Here is a 26,309-nt window from a genome sequence, read left to right as displayed (position 1 = left end):
ATTGAAAAACTTCTTTCTGCTTGGAATGACTTCAAGAACTATCTTAAGTATAAGATAAAGGAAATGATGGTGGAAGATCTGATTGTCAGACTTCGAATTGAAGAAAACAATTGAGGTGCAGCTAAAAGGCTAAACAAATCAACTAATCTTAACTTTGCTAAGGACTCCAAGAAAAGAAAACATTCTTAGACTAGGTCTAAATTAGGACCACAAGGTGGTGTTTTCAAGAAGCCAAAAAAGAAAATGCTTTAATTACAATAAGATGGGACACAAGTCATCTGATTATAGGCTTCCAAAGAGGGTCAGAATAAATGAGGCCAACATTGTGGAAAATATTTCTAATGAAGTATTTGATCTTGACCTCTGCACTGTGATTTCTGAAGTCAACTTAGTTGATTCAAATCCAAGAGAATGGTGGCTTTGTACTGGTGCCACATGTCATATTCGCTGTAACAAGGACTCTTTTGTTGAGTTGGTTCCTTGTGAGAAAGGGGAGAAACTCTATATAGGCAATATTGCAACTTCTAAGATTAAGGGGAAAGGCACTGTGATTTTGAAGTTGACTTCTAGCAAAGAGTTGAAACTTCAAAATGTGTTGTATGTGCTTGATATACGCAAGAATCTAGTCTCTGGGACCCTCCTAAGTATGCATGGCTTTCGGATGATATTTGAATCCCAGAAGTTAGTTTTGTCAAAAGGGGGAACATTTGTGAGAAGGGGATATGTATTAAATGATATATGGAAACTTAATGTTATCTCTGTAAAAGCTAATACTATGAATAAGAATAATGCTTCTTCTTTTGTTTATATGCTTGAGTCATTTGATTTATGGCATGGTCTGCTCAGATATGTTAATTCTAATACTTTACATAGATTAATTAACTTAGAGCACATTCCTTCATTTCATATTAATTATAATCATAAATGTGAAACGTGTGTTGAGGAAAAACTAACAAGGTCTTCATTTCAGTCTGTTGAAAGAAATACTAAATCACTCGATCTAATACATAATGATATTTGTGACTTAAAATTTATTCAAACTAGAGGAGGGAATAAATATTTTATTACCTTCATTGATGATAGCACAAAATATTGCTATGTATATTTGCTTAAAAGTAAAGATAAAGCTATACAGAAATTTGTTCTCTATAAGAAGGAAGTTGAAACCCAACTTAATAAAAGAATTAAGAGGGTGAAAAGTGACCATGGTGGTGAATATGTTGAACCATTTGGTAAATTTATGCACAAGATGGTATTATTCATGAAGTGACACCACCATACTCTCTTCAATCCAATAGAGTAGCAGAGTGTAAAAATCGAACCCTAAAGGAAATGATGAATGCAATGCTAAGAAGTTTTGGGTTGTCACAAAACATGTAGCGGAAGTTGTTTAATGAGCGAATTACCTTTTAAATAAGGTGCCCTATAAGAAAAAGAACAAAACACCATATGAGTTATGGAATGGTAGAAAACCTTCCTACAACTACTTGAAAGTGAGGGGGTGTCTTGCAAAGGTAATGGTTCATTTACCGAAGCAAATGAAAATAGGTCCTAAAACGGTATATTGTATTTTCATTGGTTATACATGCCACAACAATGCATATCAGTTTCTTTTACATGAATCAAAGAATTTTGAAATTCACAAGAATACGATATTAAAATATAAAAATGTCTCATTCTTTGAAAATATATTCCCTTGTAAGACTAGGGAAGATGGGTCAAGTTCAACAAAACGAACTTCAGAAATTATTGATAGTCAAGAATTTCAACAAGAAGTTGAAGTCAAGGCAAAACCAAGAAGTAAAAGGGTAAGGGTGGAAAAGTCATTTGGATCAAATTTTCTGACCTATATGTTAGAAACTGAATGTCAAACTTATACTGAAGCTATATGATTATTTGAAAGCATTTTTTGGAAAAATGCTATCAAGAGTGAAATTGATTCCATTATGAAAAATCATACATGAAAATTAGTGGATCTACCTCAGGGAATTAAACCACTAAATTCTAAATGGATTTTCAAACGAAAAATGAAAGCAGATGGAACAATTGATAAGTATAAGGCCAAATTGGTTATAAAAGGTTATAGAAAAAAGGAAGGCATTGGTTACTTTGATAAATTTTCTCTTGTATCAAGAATAACTTCTATAAGGATGATACTTGCTATTGCCGCTTTGCGGAATCTAGAAGTTCATCAAATGGATGTTAAGACAGCTTTTGTAAATGAAGATCTTGATGAGGAGATTTACATGGAACAACCTGAGGATCATGTAGCTCTAGGGCAAGAAAGAAAAGTCTGTAGATTGGTAAAATCTTTGTATGGACTTAAGCAAGCACCAAAGTAGTGGCATGAAAAGTTCGACAGTGTCATGATATCAAATGGATTTAAAATTAAAGAGTGTGTCAAATGTATGTATGCCAAAACCACTGTTGATGGATATGTGATTCTATGTTGATGGCATACTCAATTTTGGAAGTAATAATGAAATGGTAAAATGTACCAAAAACTTGTTAAATTCAAGATTTGATATGAAAGATATGGGACTTGCTGATATGATATTGGGAATCCAAATTAAAAGGTCGTCTGAAGGTCTCGTATAATCACACTAAATAGACAAGATTCTTGAGAAATTAGGCAAGGATGATTTTGGTGTAGCTAGAAATCCTATAGATATAAATCAACATCTGTCCAAATACGAAGGTGAAAGTATTGACCAAGTGGAATATGCAAGAGTCATAAACAGTTTAATGTACCTTATGAATTGCACTAGACCTAATATTGCTTTCATCGTAAGCAGATTCACAAGCAATCTAAGGGAGAACCACTGAAAATCAATTGTAAGGGTATTGAGATATCTCAGATATACTCAGACTATGGATTACATTATTCCATAAATCCTACTGTGTTAGAAGGATTCTCTGACGCCAGTTGGATATCTAATATTCAAGATATTGAAGGCACAAGTGGTTATATTTTCACATTAGGAGGAGGAGCTATGTCATGGAAATCCTCAAGGCAAACGATTATAACCAGATCCACAATGGAATTTGAGTTTGTAGCTCTAAACAAATCTGGAGAAGAGGCAAAATGGCTACAAAACTTTTTAAAGGATATTTCTGAATGGCCAAAGTCTGTGCCCATAATATGCATATATTGTGATAACCAAGCAACAATTGGTAGAACATGGAACGTAATGTATAATGGTAAGTCGAGACATATGCGTCATTGACACAATACCGTTAAATAATTGATCTCAATTGTAGTTATGTCTATTGATTTTGTAAGATCAAAAGATAACACTGTAGATCCACTAACCAAAGGGTTAAACCAAGATCAAGTTGATAAAACATTGAAAGGAGTGAGACTAAAGCCCATGAATATTTAAGGCTTTATGTGAAGAAAAACCCAACCTAGTTGGCTGGATATCTTAAGATCTAGGTTCAGTGGGACAACCTACTTGCATAGACCTTGTGAGGTCGCTGTGGGGGTTCTTATCTCGAGTCCATTCCTATGATGAAAATAGTGATTAAAATGTGGAAAAGGTTAAACAAAGCTTTTAATGACCATTGTCTGTTTCGGTGAAACAGATAACATAAGTCACCTATGTGAGAGTGAAGTGGGGCCGTTTCAAGGAGACTATTAGGGCATAATTCTTTAAGCTCTTGTAAAACAAGGAGGATGTTCACGACCATATGAACATACCCATGAGAACCAAAAATCTTGTCAGGGAGGTATTTGTGTGAGGAATATCATCGTTTACACAAACGGCTGAACAGTTTAAGGACATCGCGTCTACTAGTCAGCTAGGAAAGTAAATATACTTTCACAAGAGAAGGTTCAAGGGTTGATGCCTACCTATCCTATGCAAATACCGAATGTAGAATCTATCACCTCTTTGAGTCTTTGAGTCTCGTTGATACATCAATTTCATTCATATGGGGGATTGTTAGAAACTAGTTATTTAGTGATGAATGATAATTGTATCTCTTGGTTTAATAGTGCATTTTTCCATACAGTTGTATCTTTTGAAAAAATGTATCTCTTGGTTTAATATTGGATTGTTTTCATTCATCGTCTCTTTTCACTCATGTCTATTAATTTTTCAACAAATCTCTTCATTCATTTCCTCTGCTCTATAGAAAGCCAAGTTAGGAGATTTCAAAAACACATCATCAAAAGTATCAATATAAAAAATTCCTTCTAATTTCATTTCTCCTGGTAATAGAGAAAGACAAGATTGTGTTCGATTGATCACTGTTGTTGTGCTACTACTGTGATCGTTTGTGGTTGTATCTTGGGAGACAAACGTCCAACATTACTCAAAGCACCAAGGAAAGGACGGATCTGTCTTAAGGAAATTGTTTATATAGGCCTAGGCAAAATTCTTCTAATTTTTAACTTTGTCCAATTATAGGTATTCTATTGTATTACTACTACTGCGTTGTATTGCATTATCTTTGTTATTGACATATTAATACTACATACGATATCAGATTTTTTTACAGAAACAATGTTCAAAATGATACTAATGAGGTGGTCTTATCTTTCTTATAAATTTATAAATTAGTGAATATGAAAATCAAGAGCGAAGAACAGTTTCAAATCTGAGAATTCTAATACTGAATTTTTATCAATCTTAAGCTAGAATGAAATATTAATTACTCAATAAAAAATTTAGTCAAGGAAAATTTACAAAAGAAAGTTATAAAATAAAAAAATTGAAAGTCGAAGAAAAGAGAAACTTGGAGATTTTCACCAACTAAGATGATAAAAAAATAAAAGAAAGACAAAAACAAAATTCAACCGAAAACAAAATCTAACCTTTCCCTACTCGTTTTTAAGCTTTTTAAGCTAGATTAGAAACTCAGTCTTGTACTCTTAAGTAACCTCTTTAAGATAAAATTAAATATTTATCTAATTAAATGACAGATAAAACTTAATCCTAATTAAACTCCTAAAAATATTTATACAAGTTCAAATAAAAATAAAAATAATTTTTAATACAAATAGTCCTTAAATCTAAATGGTCTTGTACATGTTCAAATCTTTCATGTGATCCCTTATTTCCACTTGTTTTTGACATTTTGGATTTGTATTGCACCTACACAAAAATTGAGCAATGAACATCAAATTTAGTAGTATCATGTGTAAAATTCGGTCAAAAGAAAGCACATAAATATGTTGACTAGACAAAATATCACTTTCATGATCAAGGTTGTGGACAAAAGTAAAAAAGATAAGGTGAGGAAAAAACAAGAAGGATAATGTTGTAGGAAAAAACAAGAGGAAAGATGTTTACGTTAATTTTTTAGTATAATATATAATGAAATGTTCCTGGGATGTTTATGAAATGCTTGGATATCAATCAAAAGAAATGTTCCTTGTGAAAGATACATGTTAGTGTGAAACTAATTTCTCATAATAATTGTCAAACACAAATGCATGATTCCGACCGGACATTAAATTCTAGGAATGTAATAAGATTTGATAAACAACCATTCACTCTAAAGGTTGCAGGGTTTCTGTAAGATTTCATTACAACATATGACCAGTCACTTTTTTTTTTACTCCATGCAGCTTTACGTGTTGAGATACAAAATGGGAATAAAGAGAATGAGAAAGCAATGAGAAATATTGAAGATTTGGAGAGAACATTTCTTTAACTGCCGCTAAGTGATGACTATATACTATAAGTACTGTGTGTTTGTAGTTATGAGTTCTTCCTATAATTTTGAGCATTGCATTCCCCTATTGGCCTATTTGTGTTTAATTTCTAGTATAGTTGTGTTCAAAGTTAATGACATTGTGCCTTTGTTATCCATTTCCATTATACATATGCACCAGTTAAGCATATAGTTAAAATCTTGGGCAGTTCTCATGTTCCATTCTAATGTCTAAATGTGACAAAACTTTGCAAGGATAAAATTTTCTTTTGTAACAATTATTTGAGAACTTAAAATGTATATTGAGTTCAACTTTTGCTCAAGTCTTAAACGTTATAAATTATCCATGAGGTTTTGTAATCTTTAGTCTTAATCACAACTAATAATCTTTAAACTATTTAATAAATAGTGAGCCTAAAGCTCCAATATATCATATAAGTGTTGGCAGTGATTCACTCAATCCCAAATTCATCTCCACAGTTTTCATCTTAATAAAAAGAAAATATTAATAAAATTTCAATTCATTTCTACATTTTTTCTTATTTAACAATTTAGCAAATAGATTAAAAGATTATTATGTTGTCTATCAAATCCAATTCGGGAGATATTTTGTCTTAAATATTGGAGTGCATGAATCCCAAAAGATAGAAACAAAGATGTGACTGTCTAAATTGATTGTACATCTAACATGATCCAAGTAGAATGAATCCTAGATCCGTTTCTGGGTTCATTCACTTGTGATGTTCATATTGTGACTTATCTTAATCCTGAGTAAGTGACCAACTATATACATGTGACTCGTATACTTTGATATATTAATAGTCTGAGTTCAATTCATAATAGAGTCTAAAGTTGGTATGCTTGACATACGGTTTTTGCATGTCATAGCTTCACCTACAATAGTGGAATTCGTAGCCCAATAAAGGGTAAATGATATATTCTCATCAGCGTTACATGATAAATGAAGAAGTAACGTGGTCACGAGTCATTTGTCTAGGATGAATGATTTAATTACTATTTGTTAGTAATTGATTTTTTCATGAAGGAAAATGTAATAATTACTATAAGATAAAATAGTATCATATTGGGTAAACACTTTTAACCCAAAGAGATTAAGAATATTCTATGAAGGTAAAACATATATGATAAGGTTATTGGGTGAGCACTTGATTAAGTAGTTTTTGTAATGGTATATAATAAAGGAGAGCTAAGTTATGGTACTATAGTACAATGACTCCATGACTAAATAATATTGTAATTAATAAATCAAGTCAGAACTTAATTACTAATTATTTGACCTCTAATTATACATGTCAAATCAGTCTCCCACTATCTTGATACAACTCTAGACGATTTGCAAATGAATCAGTGTGATGAACAAATGAAAACGACGAATTAGAAGAATAGATCACATGCTTTACTATCTGTAACGAATGTGTATTCTCATCGTAAGATATGACTTAAAGATTAAATTAATTTAATTGAATTATCATTTAATTAATTGTAATTAAATAATTGAAGTTCAAAGGGAAAATTAAATTAATTTGTTATTACAATTTCAGTGAACAAGATAATTAAATTTATTTACTCTTAGATTCTAGTATGATTAAGTCGTTGTGACTTGAATAGAATTATAATTAGGTTGAGAAAAAAATTTACATAAGAAAGATTAAATAGTTATTGGCTGGTAAAATATATGAATTGTTTTAAAGACCAAATAATATATATAAGTGTACCTAATACAATAGACAAACATGAAGACCCATCTGGCAAGAAATGGGTGACAACCTTATCCCAGAGACTAGATGTCACCACCTGATACGAGTCACAAAGGCCCAATTCAAGCTCAAGAACGTGATGGGCTCAAATTACCACAAGGCCCAATAACGAGGTCAAAGGCCAAGCAAATGCGTATGAAACTAAATGGAACTATTCAAGACTTCATTAGCAAGGCCTTAGATGCGTACACAAAGGAAAAATAAAATCAAGATTCACTTTGTTGTTTTCAAGAAAATCAAGAAACCGAATCTTGGTCTAATTTTGCTGTTTTGAGTGATTTCAAGAATCAAGAAGATCAAGATTTCAAATCTTGGAAATCTTGGCCCAATAAACTGAATCTTACAGCTAAAGCGCATTAGATCTTAGTTACGAGCATCAACGAGCCAATTTCAGGAGAGAACGGATTATAAGCCCAAGTTCTTGAAGATACGACCCAATAAGATGTTCCAAGCCCAACCAAGAAGTTTAAATTAGACTTAGTTGAAAATCAGGCCAAATTGTCAAAGTGACCCAATTTGTAAGATTTTAATTCTTTAAACACTTAGTTTTAATTTTTAGACTTTATGAATAAATTCCTATGTAAAAATTCGGCCCAAGAGGCCCATTAAAAGCCTTGGCTGAATTTCCCTTGAAGTTAATAATTAGGGTTTTTTTTTTAGTTTTCTTAGTAGGGCCATAATATGGCTTGGCCGGCCACCCTTAGCAATCAATTAGAATGAAATCAGATTTTTGTTGAATGAGAATTCTCTTTGAGTTTCTCCAAGAATTTTCTCTTGATTTTTCTTTAGAAGTAGTTTTAACAATATTTTAGATTGTGGGAGCCATCTTCAGCCTTCTTCTTGCCATGTTTCTACATTGGAGGGTAGATTGGAGTCGATTGAAGGGAGTTGTGAAATCTTTCTTGACTTCAAGGCTTCTTAGGACTTTCTTTATCTTTCTTGTTGTTTATTCCTCTTTAATTTTTTCTACTTGTGTCGAATTATTGGTTAACTTGTTTTATTGTTCTTGTTGCGTTTCAGCCATTCCAAACTTCAAGATCTATTTTTGCAACATTCTTTGGCATTAAGAAATGTCCTTTATTCATATTTTCCAGATTTCTTGCCGCCCAAGTATTCTATTTTCTATCTCGATTTGGGTTTCTTGATCTTAGAGGTTAATTTTCTGTTTTCTGTTTCCGTTTTAGCCCAAGTGTTTATAGCTCTCGTTGGACTTTCCCGTGACTTGACAACCCGATCTTGGTTCGCACGCGATCCTCTATCATTTGGTATCAGATTTTGGGTGTTTTGGGTGTTCCTGGTTGATTTCTAAACTAATTTCCTTTAAAAAACAGCATATTTTTTACACAGAAAAATTTTTGAAAAAAAATTCATTTTAGTGGGTAAACATTGTCCAATTGGTCTGAAATTTTATATGCATATTTGTGGCACTGTGATAGAATATTAAAAAATATCTCCCGCATAAAAATCAGTAGAAAAAATCAAAAAAATAGAAAAAGGTGAAATCAGATAAAAATTAAAAAAATTCAGCAAGTTGAGTTTAGTGCCGAAACTTTCCAGATCAAATATACAATATTTAAGGACATTTCAGTTTAAATTTCGTGATTTTTGGAGATTGGTAACACCTCGAACGAAGTTGTCAAGTTACTCCGCAGTTTTTCGAGTTTTTGGGTATCAGCAATTTTTATTAATTCTTAGCTGTAGGATTTCATTTGTTTTGCTTTTATTCTTCCTTTACACTATCTAACACCTTCTTGTTTCTTGTGTTAGTAGGATTTAAAAGTGTGCACAATTCTTCCTCGATGCAACACAAATCAATTGGTGTCTCGTTACTTTTAGGACTCCTAGTGCAAATTAGTATTCGTTGGTAGTTACGGTTCATACACTTTCTAATTGATTGATATAGACTCTACTAAAGAACTCACAAGACTGAATTCTACCTCTTTGAGAATTTAATTTTCCTTTTTTAGTGTTGAGTGTTTGTTTTGCAGGTATTCCAAAAGAAAAAAAATGTCTAGAATTGGTCAAGTTGATGATGACCATAATGGTGTCCATGATAAATTTAAAGAGATCCAACAACAGTTAGACGAACAGGCTGTTGCATTGAAACAAACAAATGCCACACTTCGAACATTGAGTGCTACTATCAATGAGATGCGATTGGATCAAGAGCCTTAGTATCGGGGTCCAATTAAAAATGACGTGGATAACCAGCCTCGTGCTCATAGGCACGCTCCTAGACGTGTCCCTAGAGCTGACTATGAATGTCATGATCGCGGACAGCCTCTTTTAGCAAAACCAAAATTCACAATTCCTCAATTTCGTGGTAAGAATGATCCAGAAGCTTATTATGAATGAGAATCTAAAATTGAGCTTATGTTTTGCTATTATAAATGTCCGGATGATGAAAAAGTATCGTTAGCAACACTGGAATTTTCAGATTACGCATTAAGTTGGTGGACTCAACTTGGGGTAAATAGTCATAAGAATTATGAACGTGAGATTACGACATGGGATGAGTTGAAACAAGTCATGCGTAAAAGATTTATTCTACCTCATTACTATAGAGAGGTTAAAACAAAACTTATACGACTTGTTCAAGGTAGAAGGGCGGTAGATGAACACTTTAAGGAGATGGAAATGCTCATTCAGAGAGCTAATGTAGAGGAGGATGATGAAACAACTATGGTTCGATTTATTGATGGTTTAAATAGGCCAATTGCTAATACATTAAGCTACCAACATACATTGATTTAGAAGAAGTAGTTCATAAAGCCATTGAGATCGAGCAACAATTAAAGGAACAAAGGGCTAGTATTACCTGATTTTAAACCCTAAAAGCTAAGTTATGTTCTGCTCCTCTTCTTAAATTACTTGATTTTACTAACACTTTTGAACTTGAGTGTGATGCTTCAGGAATTGACATTGGCACTGTTTTAATGCAAGATAAGCAATCAATTGCTTATTTTAGTGAAAAGTTGAATGGTGCACAATTAAATTACTCAACTTATGATAAAGAACTTTTGGCATTGGTTCGTGCATTTCAAGTATGGCAACATTACTTGCTGCCTAATGAATTTGTAATTCATACAGACCATGAATCCCTTAAATGGTTAAAGGGACAAGGTAAGTTAAGTAAACGGCATGCCCGATGGGTGGAATTCATTGAAACATTCCCTTATGTGATAAAATATAAAACAGGTAAAGATAATGTAGTTGCGGATGCTTTGTCTAGACGATATGCTTTAATAACTACATTAAATGCTAAAGTATTAGGGTTTGAAAATATTAAAGAGTTATATACTGATGATGCTGATTTCGGCCATATCTATAGTAATTGTGGAAATACTACTTTTGAGAAGTTTTACCTTGTAGATGGATTTCTTTTTCGTGTAAACAGGTTGTGCATACCAAATTGTTCCATGCGAGACTTATTATTCATGAGGCCCACAGTGGGGGTTTAATGGGACATTTTGGAGTGACCAAAACACTTGACATCTTGCAAGAACACTTCCATTGGCCACATATGAAGAAGGATGTTGCAAAGGTATGTTCTAAGTGCATCACATGTAAACAAGCGAAATCTAAGGTGATGCCTCACGGCCTTTACACTCCTTTGTCGATTCCTACTTCATCATGGGTAGAATTATCCATGGATTTTATTATAGGTTTTCCACGAACTAAGAAAGGAAGAGATAGTATATTTTTTGTTGTTGACAGGTTTTCCAAGATGGCACATTTTATTCCTTGTCACAAAACAGATGATGCTACACATGTGGCAGACTTATTTTTTAAAGATGTAGTAAGACTTCATGGCATCCCTAAAACAATTGTTTCCGACAGAGATGTCAAATTCCTTAGCCACTTATTGATGCTACATATGAGGACTGGTGTTGAGGTGGGAATTGTCCTCAAACAGTAAGGTATGACAATCCACAGGAACTTGTCCTTACATATACAAATACATGATAGTTCGCAGGACTCGTCTTCAAGCACACAATTCGCACCATAATGAATCTACATATATGATAAACAACCCAACATGGGTCCACGAGGATCATCCGTGGAACATGAACCTGCATGTACAAGATCACTAAGTAAGTATTTGCAAGATTTATTCCTCCAAATGTAAATCTGCAAGTAAGATCCCGTAAGGGCTATATTGCAAGCTAAGACAGTCTGTAGGACTTGTCCTCAAGCTCCTAGGTTGAGTCAGCCCACTAGGACTCCACTTTATGAAAATTAACAAAATTAAGTCCGCCAAGTACAAGTCCGCGCGAACAAATTCGCATAGTGTGAATTTACGGGTCTAAGTTCTCCAAGAATGATTGCACAAGAAATAATCATCTAGCGTGAGTCCGCTAGAACAATATGTAAGTACATATTTCTATATATGATGGCAGGTATGGATCTGCAAACCTGAGTCCACAGACATGAAGCTACGAATGTGATTCCATAGTCATGTGTCTGATATGTATTAGTCAAGTATGACTTTGCTAATATTTTCACCCTATATAAGTTGCATTAGGTAAATCAACCTAGACTTACCGTAAAATATATGTTCACAGAGAGTGAATGTGAACTATCTATTTAAGTAAAGTGTGTTGTATGCGCGTTGCTTATATTAATATGTGAGCTATTTAATATATTAGTTGTCTTTATGCGTGAATTATATTCCAAGTGTAACGACTCGATTTTCCAATGGTGTCAAAAATTACGATTTCAAAATGCCATTTTCCATAAATTGTGCTCGTAATTTAATATTTACGAGGTTAGTATAGAAATAGATTGCATTTTGATTTAATAAATTTGGTTATTCGGAAAGTTAGACAATTTACAAGTATATCAGTTCTAAAATCAGTGGTTTAGGAAATTAAGGTATCGAAACCTCGTTTCCCTAAACCGAGGTCGTAAATATATGTATTAAATATTTACAGAGTGATTATATAAGTGAATTAGATTTTGGATAGGTAATTTTGCTGAATTGGTGACTTGTTAAGGTATAAGAACTAAATCGTAAAAATTATAAAAGTTAATCACTATTTATTTTTATTAGTTAAATGGGCTAGATAGTATTACATTAAAGGTTTAAATGGCAATTAGCCACTTTTAAGCATTAGTGGATGGTTGGGGTGATGTTTTGGTTGTAATTAATGTTAAAATTATTATAGATATATTAGTATAAAATTTATAAAGGACAAAATAATAAAACCAAAAGCCATCATTGCCATCATTTAGTTTCTCCACCGAAAACTTCAAACAAAACACCCTAGAAGCCATTTTTAAAGCTTTCTTAATTGGTCAAGCTTCAACTCTTGCATGCTAAGATTTTTTAAGCTCGTTTTTCATAAATTTTATGTTTTTGATATCGTTGTAGCTTGGTTTAACTAACTCGAGTATTAAATCGTAAAACTGTTAAAATTTATAAATATTTCCATTGATGAATGCTTGAAGTTTTGATGTTAAAATGTTAGCTTTTAAGCTTAGAAATGAAAATGATTAATTTGTAAAGTGTAAATATTTTGAAATTGGCATGTAATTTTTGTAATTATGGTTAATAGAAAGCTGTTGAAGGATGAAATTGAAATTCAATTGTAAATCAAAGCTCAAATTTGAAAGATATAGCTATTTTAGTTTTAGAGACTAAATTGAATAAATATAAAAATTTAGAGAATATTTGAAAAATGAAATTGAATTAATATATTATTACAATATGATAGCTTTATCACAAGCTTTATATACAGACAAGATATTGGAACATTCTACAATGGACGATTTGAAAAAGGTATATAACCTTTTGTATTGGGCCTCCATGCTTCTTTGGATACTATCTTAAGACAACCAAAGAAAGAGAGCATACGAGGAAAGTTTCTTATTCTTCGATGATAGGAAGTTTTATGTGCTATGCTATGTTATGCTATGTTATGCACATGACCATATATATGTTTTGCAGTAAGATTCGTAAGTCAATATCATGCGAATTTTGGTCCAAGGCACTGCCAGACAGTTAAGCACATACTCATGTAATTACAAAGAACGAGAGATTATATCTTTTTATATTATGAATGGGATCTAACTCCTATTGGATATACAAGTTCTAACTTCCAAACGTGTGGGGATACGAGGAATTCGACATCGAATTATGTTTATATCTCTAACAGTGGAGTCATAGTGTAAAGAAGTGTCAAGTAATGAAAACACGTGGGTACTTTTGAGGAAACAAAGGAAATAGTCTAACTTCGAAAGTTCTTAACGATCTTGATGTCATTCCTGGTATAGAAAAAACTATAACATTGTATTATGATAATAGTGTGACAATAACTAATACTAAGGGGATGAGAAATCATACACAGAAAAACACAAAAATTGAAGATATCATATTATACGAGAGGCGGTGCCAAATGAAATAGTGGATGCAGTCTAAGTCGCTTTTAAGGAGAACCTTAAGAACTCATTTTGTGGAAAAAATCGGTTTAGAAAATAGTTTTGTTGCACTGTAGAAAATTAAAACTTTTTAAAACCAAGTGGCTGTTTTTTTAACAATAAATCCTAACTAAATTAGTATTCTTGCTTTAAGTTAGGTGGTCTAATTCATTTTCCAACTTTCAATCAAAACGATCTTCTCCGTTATTCTTAAACTCCGCTTTGCTTAGAGTGCAAACTCTAAATTCATGAATCGATTGCATAGAATGAACATTTTATTAACTTATCAGTAAGGAAAATTAATTATCTCTTCTAGGAACAAAACTAATAAATTTAGCTCTCATAATTTAACTTAGAATACATTCCTACAATTTTCTAATAGAGTAGGGACGCTTAGTGTTGTGTGTTTATGGCTTGTGCTATGTCTCTTAATATAGAGAAAAAAATATAAGAGTTCTAGTTGAACATAGATTAATTAAATAATATTATTTTAACAATAAATATTCCCCTACTGGAATACCCTAGAGGTGGTGATAGAGGATCGCGCACGGACCAAGATCGAGTTGTCAAGTCACGGGAAAGTCCAACGAGAGCTATAAACACTTGGGCTGAAACGGAAACAGAAAACAGAAAATTAACCTCAAAGATCAAGAAACCCAAATCGAGATAGAAAATAGAATACTTGGGCGGCAAGAAATCTGGAAAATATGAATAAAGGACGTTTCTTGATGCCAAAGAATGTTGCAAAAACAAATCTTGAAGTTTGGAATGGCTGAAACGCAACAAGAACAATAAAACAAGTTAACCAATAATTTGACACAAGCAGAAAAAATTAAAGAGGAATAAACAGCAAGAAAGATAAAGAAAGTCCTAATAAGCCTTGAAATCAAGAAAGATTTCACAACTCCCTTCAATCGGCTCCAATCTACCTTCCAATGTAGAAACACGGCAAGAAGAAGGCTGAAGATGGCTCCCACAATCTAAAAGATTGTTAAAAGTACTTTTAAAGAAAACTCAAGAAAAAATTCTTGGAGAAACTCAAAGAGAATTCTCATTCAACAAAAATCTGATTTCATTCTAATTGATTGCTAAGGGTGGCCGACCAAGCCATATTATAGGCCTTTTAACTATTTTCCTAACCCTACTAGGAAAACTAAAAAAAAACCCTAATTATTAACTTCAAGGGAAATTCGGCCAAGGCTTTTTTAATGGGTCTCTTGGGCTGAATTTTTACATAGGAATTTATTCATAAAGTCTAAAAATTAAAACTAAGTATTTAAGGAATTAAAATCTTACAAATTGGGCCACTTTCACAATTTGGCCTAATTTTCAACTAAGTCTAATTTTAACTTCTTAGTTGGGCTTGGAACATCTTATTGGGTCGTATCTTCAAGAACTTGGGCTTGTAATCCGTTCTCTCTCGAAATTGGCTCGTTGATGCTCGTAACTGAGATCTAATGCGCTTTAGCTGCAAGATTCAGTTTCTTGGGCCAAGATTTCCAAGATTTAAGATCTTGATTTTCTTGATTATTGAAATCGCTCAAAACAGCAAAATTAGACCAAGATTCGGTTTCTTGATTTTCTTGAAAACAAGAAAGTGAATCTTGATTTTCTTTTTCCTTTGTGTACGTATCTAAGGCCTTGCTAATGAAGTCTTGAACGGTTCCATTTAGTTTCATACGCATTTGCTTGGCCTTTGACCTCGTTATTGGGCCTTGTGGTAATTTGAGCCCATCACATTCTTGAGCTTGAATTGGGCCTTTGTGACTCGTATCATTCCCCCTTCCTCAAAATGATTCGTCCTCAAATCTGAAAAATCAAATGGAGATAAGTCAGCCACATTGAAAGTAGAACTTACATTGTACTCACCGAGTAGGTCAATTTTGTATGCATTATCATTGATCCGCTCGAGTACTTGGAAAGGCCCATCGCCTCTTGGGTCCAACTTGGTCTTTCTTTTTGTAGGAAATCGTTCTTTCCTCATATGGACCCAAACCCAATCTCCGGGTTCAAGGACAACCCGTTTGCGCCCCTTATTTGCTTTGTTGGTGTTGATGTCATTTGTTTTGGCTATTCGTTGCCTAGCCTTCTCGTGTAAGGATTTCACCAGCTCAGCTTTCTATTCGCCATCTAAATTAACAATATGTTCAAGTGGTAATGGTGCAAGGTCAAGTACTATTAGTGGGTTAAAACCATAAACAAGTTCAAATGGTGAATAGCCAGTTGTAGAATGAATAGATCTATTATATGAAAATTCAATAAATGGCAAACATTCTTTCCAATTTTTAATGTTCTTTCCCACAACAAATCGTAATAAGGCTCCTAAAATTCGATTGACTACCTCAATTTGGCCATCGATTTGGGGGTGACATGTAGTTGAATACAGTAATTTCGTACCAAGCTTACCCCACAATACCTTCAACATCCCGCCACAACACCGATATCTCAATCGTTTAACATCCTACCTTAACACTGATATCTCATTTGTTTAACATCTCGCCATAATACCGATATCTCATTCATTTAGTCACCCCGCCACAACACCAACATCTTATTCATTTAACATCCTGCCACAACACTGATACTTCATTCATTTAATATCCTTGTAACACCCCTAACCTGTCTCTATTGTTGGATTAGGGTTACAGAGCATTACTGTACAAAATAGAATGTTTAACTTCAAAATAAAAATAATTATGCAATTTAATATCAACATTTATTAGCTCAATATAGACATAGTAAAAATACATTATTTGACCTTAAACCGAGCCTTCGAGGGCCTAAAAACAACTTGGAAACAATTAGGGATCAATTTAAGACAGAATAGAAAATTTTGGGAAAACATAAAAAATTTTGGAAATAGGGGTCATATGGTCGTGTGATAGCCCAGACCGTGTGGACATTCGAAGTATGGACACATGACCGTGTAACAGGCCATGTGCCAAACTGTGTGTGCATTCTATGTTAGGTCACATGGCTATATTGTAAGCCATGTCTCAAACCGTGTGAAACCTGTACCTAAAACAATAATGACATACAACTGTGTGGGGTGACTGTGAGTGGCACACGGCCGTGTGACAGCTCGTGTCGCAGGCCATGTGCTTCATAAATTTGCCCCAAAAACTCATTTCAAACCTCTTTCTTGCACACAAAGACACACCATTTCCATAAACATTCATATAACCAAAACACATTTTAAACATGATTAAAACATACCAATTCCATCAACCTATAAGATTAACCAATGTACCAACAAAAGGTACCACAATCACAAACTAAACATAATCTCATTCAACATTACAAGTTCGTTCAATAAACTTAGATCAAACATACCAAAAACCTTTTTAATAGCATATCATTCAACCATGACTTACCTAATATAAGATGGAACATGCACAAGAGCGACTTCACCTATTTACATCATCATTTATACCACAACACCAACTAAACTCTTGATCATAATAAACTTATCATAATCTCAAAACATCAAAGGAACCAAGATTACATTTAAGCCTTATACATGGCAAAACACACATATCATTCAATCTAAATGCCTATACAATATACCCTCATTGGTACCACAAATAAACACCCAAAAACAATTCAAACTTAATGATAAAAGGACTTATTTTAAACATGCATCTCATATACTATTTGACCACTCTTTCACATCCTAATTCTACCATAAGTCACCTACTTCAAAAGACATTCACAAATAACCAATTCACATATTTGCATATACATTAACAAGCCAAAATCAAAACATATGAACAAGAACTCTCAAATCACAACACATTGGCCAAATAACATAATACACTTATTACGTGCCATTTCTAACCATCAACATAATAACCAAAGTCTACCGAAATGATGATTCAATAGTGTGATCGTGCTCCGACGCTATTCCACCCAATTGAGCTTTCTTATGATCTACAAAATAGAGAAAAAAATTACGTAAGCAACTAATGCTTAGTAAGCTCATATAAAAGGAACTTAAACTTACCAAACATAAAATGATTAAACCATTCAATCATTGATCACAAATCATATGGATAATTTCCTTTCCTATTCACAACATTCCACTTAGTTTGTAGATATACTTAAAAATACATCAACCTATGAAACAAGGTACATATAATGAAATGAATTTCAATATACAACAATTTATCACATATTCAATTAGTTCCCTTTTTAGCCCATACTTTTCCTTTTCATATGTTCATTAACATGAACCAATGCATACCTACACCTTTCCATTTTATGCCTTAATTTCCATTCAATTACATATATTACATTTGCATTCCATATTCTTAATAACATAGCTCATTCCATAAATGTACCTTTTCTTTTAAACTTTAATTGCTCATTGAACCAAATAGAATAACATCGGATATTCGAGAAATGCACACAAAGTGTGCCTTTACATGTAACTGTAACCGTCTTTATAATGCTCACACAAGTTGTGAAATGGGCTTGCTCACACTAGTTGTGGGTCGAGATGTTAGCTACACGATGCTACTCACACGACCTGTGGAGAATCCGTAACAAATGCAGGACTTCGGCCATCGATAAGACATCTAGGACCAACACCCGAAACTGTATAGCCCCTAATGACATGTCATTTGTATCATGATACACTTGAACTTTGACTAAACGACCAATTAATGAAATTTATTAAATTAAAATTTCAATAATATTATACTTGACTCATAAATATTAACTAATGATATTTATGAACTCTCTATTAGATTTGTGGTCCCGAAGCCACTATTTCCAACACCACTGAAAACGGGCTGTTACAATCCTGCCACAACATCGATATCTTATTCGTTTAACATCCCGCCACAACACCGATATCTCATTCATTTAGCATCCTGCCACAACACCGATATCTCATTCATTTAACATCCCGCCGCAACACCAATACTTTTTTCGCAACATATCTTAATTTTGGACACAACATTTAATATCAAGAAGGCATATGCACTTCTACATTAACATGCACCCCATTTCGTATTTTACAGCTCGCCAACACAAGAGCAATTCATAAACAGTCTAGCCACATTCATTCAATAACCATAGATTCACAAACAAACAATAATTTACTACCAATTGATATTTCGATGGCTTATGCGGACAACAATTATATACGCAAGAAGTTTTCGATTTAGGCCACATAGTCACACTTAGAACAAAACATCATAAACAATACTTTCACCCAACAGCAACAAGTTTAACATCTCCAGATTATGCAGCAAAGTTTTCTAGCAAACATAACCCAACTATCACAACCCTACAACATGTAGAATGAAAACTGAAAGTTGGAGTTCAGAAACTCACCCGCAAAACACCCAAATACATGGTTATCAATATCTCTAATCGATACCATGTTTTTTGGATGATAAAGTCATCTTCTTCTCTCCTCACCTAAATTTATCCCATCACTTTTTTTTTGACAAATACTTTTGAAAATATAGTGTCTACTAAACTCAAAATGTTCAATATTACTCTCCTCTATTTTTGTTTATCGATTCTAAATCAACATCCGAAAGAATTTCCTTCTAATATCTTTCAAAATTTTACATAGATCAAAATCTCACCGTGCAAACCTAAAAGATGGAAATCCAGGCATAGTACTAGAGATGAGTATGAATAAATATGCTAAAAAATTCATATTCAAGGGGGAGAGTTGCTCTCATCTCATGCATATTTTGATATCCATTGTAAACTTTTATATCACCTAAATTTTTGAGTATTGAGTTCCTTTATTATATACATAATTTACTAATGATTTTCCAAAATATTTAACGCTGTTATTGGTTACTAATTTTGTTTTCAGTTAGACATCTCCAAATAACACTACAAATATTTTTATGGACATATCAAATTCTATTTAATTTATTTGAAATCTATATAAAATATTTAAATCCAAATTTTAAAAATATATTAAATTAAATTAATTTAAAACTTATATAAAATATTTAAATCCCAATTTTAAAAATGTTTTAAAATAGATTTAATTTTCTATTTATTTTCAATTTTTAGAAGTATATATAAAATTCTATATGTTTAATATATTACATGAAATTATTTAATATGTTTCTAAATTGTAATTTTAAATTTTTTTACAATAATTATAAAAGAAATATTTTAAATAATAATTTAATTTTAATATGTTTTCAATACACATAAAATTCTATTTATTTACAATCTTTCAGAAGTAAATATAAAATTCTGTATTTTTAATATATATATTTACCATTATATTTCGGTGGGTAAGTATACTAGATTTTTTTATTAACGATTAAAGCTTTTGAATTTAATATAACGAGGATCCATGCTCACCAAATTGTTTGACCATGTGTTATAGATTATGTTAAACCTTTAGAAATGTTCATAGTAACTTGTCACAGATTTTTTTTTTCAGAGCCTCCTTTTTAAGTGATTAATAGAATTCCAACGGAATCCGTAAATTTTCTATCTCATAAGCGTCTCTTTTTTGTTCTCTGGGCCAGAAAAAATTAAAAACCTCTTCCTCTTTTCTTCTCGAAAAGAAAATTGGATTTCATTTTCATGGCGATGGCCTCCTTTGCAATCTCCATTTTTCACTAGCAACTGTTGCTCCTACTTGCAAAAACTATAGGCCATTTCTCTCTCAAACCACCTACTCTTTTAAATCCATTTCCATTCGAGCTTCCTCTACTTCCCTGGATTACTCGACACCCTCTTCTGTCAATGAACAAAAAGCCCTCAAACCCACTAAGGTAAATGACGTCTCTGCTTAATTGACATTGCGGACTTTTGTTTTTTTTTTCTTAGTTAAACCTTTCCTTTTTATATTTGTTTGATTTTAGTTTGTTGTATGATCATTCAGACAAATTATTGGGAATGGAAGTTCAAGGATAACGTAATTGACGTGTACTATGAAGAGCATGAGCATGAAAGCACTGGTCCTCAGAAGAATATACTTATGATGCCAACAATATCAGATGTAGCACTGTGGAAGAGTGGAGAGGTGTTGCTAAAGACATTTTGGAACGGTCTGGTAAACTCAATTTGCGAGCAACTATTGTTGATTGGCCTGGATTGGGGTTCTCTAGCAGGCCAAAGATGGATTATGATGCTGACGTGATGGAAAACTTCGTTGTCGACTTTATTAACGAGATAAGTTCCTCAGGTGGATACTTAGACCCTTTGTTTCTTTTGTATTTGTTTATTCAGTTTTGTGCTGCTTCTTTTTTTTTAATTACCTCGATTGTGTTTGATGATTTGCTTGATGACTTTAGTTAGACCTTGTGTTTTTATTAACGAGATAAGTTCCCAGGTGGATACTTGAACTTTTTCTTGTATATTGTTTATTTAGTTTGATGCTTATTTTTAGATATGAACTTTCTTTAGTTGCCTTGATCTGTTTGATGATTTGCTTGAATGGCTTCTTACCTTGTGCGGCTCGTGTTTTGCCGGGGTTGAATCGTCAATTTCATGTCTCTTTGATGTTCATATTCCTATTGTGATTTAGGAATGCTCTTTTCTAGATTAAGTCCACGGATCTGATCACTTGTTCAAATCCAAATATTTAACCAAGATTTGGGGTTGAACAATAATATTATGAACAAATATTTGATATACTGTTAGTGGAATTTAAAAATTCCACAAGAGTTAGGGTGATGACATGTATAAGGTATAGTAAAAATTAAAAGGAAATAATATTAGCTTGATCAAACAACTGAAATAGCCAAGAGGGGATGAATTGACCTTTAAAAATATGTGGAAATAAAAGAACAAAGCAATAAACAATGAACACAAGAATTTAGAGTGGTTGGGCCGCAATTCCTTACTCCTCCATCTTAGCTTTCCACAAAGTAAAACAATGAACACTCGATGTCCCGATGTAATCTGGGGGATTCTGGTGATCCGGCGGACCGGGTCTAAAATCCCCACCTACAATTATATATAAACTTTTAATTCTATATAAATAATTAATCTATTCCATATTACAGTTTGAACATTAAAAATCATGTGAAGTTATCCATATTTAAAACATAATAATAAATAATAAATAAATAATAATATTTTTCACCATTTATATTTTAAATATATAATATGGTGGGTTTGACAGGTTTAGGCTACTTGTTTACAAATATTAACTAGTCTGAACAGAATAAGACCCATATTTCAAATTTAACTGGGTTTGGGCAAATATGAGTATGTTGATTTTGTGTTTAAACTTCTTCCAACCCCATACAACTTGGCCCATAGTTACCTTAAGCCTGTCTATGTAAACTTTTCATTCTCCATTGTGTATGAAAATTCCTTGAGAAACTATTTAGCAGTTGGACTGTGATATTCTATGTTCCTTGAATTTGGATATGAATGTTGGATATGGGTATGTGTTAGGGTGGTCAAATTTCTCCTAGTTTTTTCATGTAGTTGGAGGATCTTTTGGGATCATATTCCCCGTATCTATGTGTGGAACATTAGGATTGAACATGGGTACTTCCACAAAAAGGAAGAGTTTGAGCAGCATAGGTAATATCTGAGGTCAAAAGTTATTTTGATTTTCTTTTTTAATCAACGTTTTGTGTCTCCCCTCTTCTAGAATGTTCTTCAGTGATGCTTGACCTTCTTGCAATGTCTCTTCATTTTCTTTAAGTAATTTTTTGGTACAATTGTGATTTAAACCTAGGTTATTCCTGAGAATGTAAACATCCAATCAATAGGCCACAATTTAGGGTTCATTTTTTTGAAGTATTTGTATGTGACATATGCGATTGACACATCCGGAGATATGATCTCCAAGAACTCTCTAAATGTATGAAAAATATTCAAAACAATTTAAACACATCTCTTTTGGATACATACTCATATCAAATTCTCAGTCCTGAACCCAAGTAGCATAGGTTTCTAATATGGTACATTTTGTCTTCACTTGCATCATTTAACCGATATTCCGAGAAAGTATTGCTAGACATCTAATTAGGAGGCAATATAGCTTGTTCACAATTTTTCTGCAATTGAAACAGAGAATGATTTGTTGGTCTTTGGAGGTGGTCATGCTGCCACAATAGTGGTTCGGGCAGCAAAAAAGGGGTTGGTGAAGCCGAAGGCTATTGCTGCAGTCGCTCCAACCTGGGCTGGTCCCTTGCCTATCGTGTTTGGTCGAGATTCCAGTATGCAAACTAGGTAAATCCGAATGATATCTCACCTTTGCGGGTTACGGACAGCTGTTTGCTGGCCTTAAGCAGCAATTATGCTGTGCTAGATTGTGTGAAGTTTAATGGAGGCTGATGTGTAAGATATCATTTCACTCCTTCGTGACAAAGCTTGATTTTACTTCTCTTTACAAATGTTTTCGAACAAGCGTTGACTCTGAGCCTCAATCTGCCATTTTTATATGATTGCTTTCAAATTCTCCTATAAATCTTAAGCCACAAGCTTTCATCTTTGTCCCCTGTAATTATCAGATATGGGCTGTTAAGGGGCATCTTAAGAACCCCAGGTGCTGGTTGGATGATGTATAATATGCTTGTGAGCAATGAGGGGGCAATTCAATCCCAGTACAAGTCTCATGTGTATGCAAATCCTCAAAATGTGACTCCAGCATTTGTTCAAAGCAGATACAAGTTAACAACAGAGAAAGGATCCCGATACGTTCCCGCTGCTTTCTTGACTGGTCTCCTCGACCCTGTTAACTCCCGTGATGAGTTCCTTGAACTCTTTTCTGGTTTGGAGGGGAAAACTCCCATTCTGGTCGTGTCAACTGAGGGATCTCCGAAGAGATCAAAAGCAGAGATGGAAGCTCTCAGGGAAGCAAGAGGAGTCAGCAAGTTTGTTAAGGTTGCTGGTGCTCTTTTACCACATGAAGAGTACCCTTCCATGGTGGCCGAGGAGCTTTACAAGTTTTTGCAAGAGAATTTCGAAGTCAATGCTTAAAGCCCTTCATGCTGGACTTTCCAAGTAACGGGGTATATTTTTTTCCCACAACAATATGAATATGATACTCAAACACTATAGCTTGTGATAAATAAGAGAGGGTATAATTATGAGACGCTTTGTATTTTATCATTTTGTAGTTGTGTGTTTAAAAAGTATATATAGTTTTTATTTATATAAATTTTGATTAAATTATAAAAATTCATATATTGCAGCCTCTCCATTTGAGTAAAAATTAAGATTATACGTTAATTATTAAATCAAATGTTTTATTATTACGAAAAATATTTTCACGCTATGCGCAAAATGCAATTGTAATTTATTATATATAATTGTAAAAAAGGGTAAAAATAATATTGGTAAAAAGTTTACATATTAAAGGTTATTAAATTATTCATTTCTCCCTGTTGTAACTTTTTTTATAATTTATTTAACTATAACATAATTAATTAAAATTAAAAAATAAATTATGAAAAGAAAAATAAATAAAATGTTATATTTATAATTAATTGTCTTGGAAAAGTTAATTTAATTGACAAGTGATAAAAGTGACATGTTTTATTCTCATTTGTAAAGTTTTTTTGGATGATTATTCGATGTAAAATGGTGTATTTTATGCTCATAATCCTTTAAATTCATGTTTTTATACTTAGGAGAGCATTTGGGAGCAAAAGGGGCGAAAAACGATCAGAAATAAAAAAAAAATTGGAGCAAGTTTCAGGAGCCACACTGGTTGGGCACACGGCCGTGTGAGCCACATGGGATGCCACACGGCCATGTGCTAGATTGTGTGAAAATCGCGATCTGCACTCCAAACATGCGGAAAAATGCAAATTTTAGGTTTTTCGGGCATTCTAAGACCAATATATATCAAATATGAAAAGAGAGGAGTGAACCGTCATAGAATATTGAAGAAAACAACTCAAAGAACACCATTGAAGCCGACTCTGAAGCAAATTTCCATCAAAATTGAAGATCTCCTTTTGATTTCTTTGAAGTATATTATGAGTTTCTTTATTTCTTCTGGTTATACCGTCTTTGGAATGTTTTTATTTGCAATTATGAACTAATTTTCTAAATACTTGGGGAGATGAATCCTATGATGAATTTTATCTTTTTATTTCTGTTTTACGCAACAAATATTGTAATCTTGTTCTCAATTATGTGTGCTTAATTCTTGGTTTAATATTTCCGGACTATTAATCCATGTTTGTTATGCTTAGATCAGAGGATGAAAAGTCCTTGTTTAAGAGTAGGTCTAGCATAATTGAGTGGAGTTGCATGCAATCCTAGAAATAGGAAGACATAAATCTACCGGATTAGAGTCAAATCTAATAGGGCAATCCATAGATCGAGTTAATGTGATAATAGAGGTTTTAATTAAAAAGAAATTCAATTAATCAAACTAGAATTAGTTGCTCTTACTCTCGATAGAGATATTAGCATAATTTAGGGATTTCTACGGATCAAGATACTAAGTGAAGAAATTGTTTAATTTCAATTGATAATGACAAATGAAATCTAGGTAGATTTTTTCCTGGGTATTGTTTCGCTTCTTGGTTGTTAATCGTTTGTTTTCCTGATTCATTCTTTGTCGTGTTTTTAGTTAATTAATTTAGTTAATTTTAGTTTTAATCAATCACTCAAATTTGTCGGTTAAATAATAGAAAGACGGTAATTACTAGTATTTTTAGTTTTCGTGGGAACGATATCTTTACTCACCATAGCTATACTATTAATTGATAGGTGCATATGCTAGTTTTTAGTTAGTTTATGGTTGCAATCATTAATCATTATTATAAGTTTTATTATTTATTTATTTATAATAAAATATACAACTTGTGACATTGATAGAGGGTTAATGAGGGATATATATTGATTTTAAAGAAAATTTAGGTTTTAGGTTTGTTTGTTTTTTTAAAAAAAAATTTGAGGAAATGGGTCATTTTTTTTTAAGAGAGAAGACAATGCATTTTCACCTTCTCTCCTACCACTTCAGTTGAAAGCATTTCCTGCACGTGGCGTTTTTATCATCCCAAATATATATTTTTTAAACCAGCATATTCGTTAAATTTTCACTCGTTGTGCAAGAACTTTAATTTTATATAAGGCAAACTCAAAAACCCCTTTATCTTTTTAACTCCAAGAGAATTTTGGTGTCTGGTCGGGTACGACTTGTTTTCCTTTTATTTTGAAATGAATCTCTTTTACTTAATAATACATATATATGTATATAATATTTGGAACATGAGTAAAAGCAAAAATTTATTCTCATATATAGCTTGCCAAATACATCACAGACTATTAATATCATACACCAAACACGACCCTTTATTTTATTTTATTTTTCTTTTCATTTTCTCCGCATTAGAAAGATACAAATAATACAAATACTTTGACAAGCCTTCACGTTCATTCCATGCACCTGCAACAGAAAAATATATAAATTTATATCAGAAAATGACATCAAAACTTTTGTATCCTTTTTACCTGCTATTAACTATTTTTTTATAACTT

General features: G+C 32.7%; 1 pseudogene; it reads left to right on the top strand.

Annotated features, from left to right (window-relative positions):
- Window positions 1-262: 262 nt before the first annotated feature.
- On the top strand, window positions 263-23,995 carry LOC121220320 (uncharacterized; annotated as a pseudogene).
- The last annotated feature ends 2,314 nt before the right edge of the window (window positions 23,996-26,309 follow it).

Source organism: Gossypium hirsutum, chromosome D08 (genome assembly GCF_007990345.1).
Source record: "Gossypium hirsutum isolate 1008001.06 chromosome D08, Gossypium_hirsutum_v2.1, whole genome shotgun sequence".
Classification (NCBI taxonomy): domain Eukaryota; kingdom Viridiplantae; phylum Streptophyta; class Magnoliopsida; order Malvales; family Malvaceae; genus Gossypium; species Gossypium hirsutum.
The sequence above is the reverse complement of the archived record's forward strand: the minus strand, read 5'-3'. Positions and strand labels throughout refer to the sequence as shown.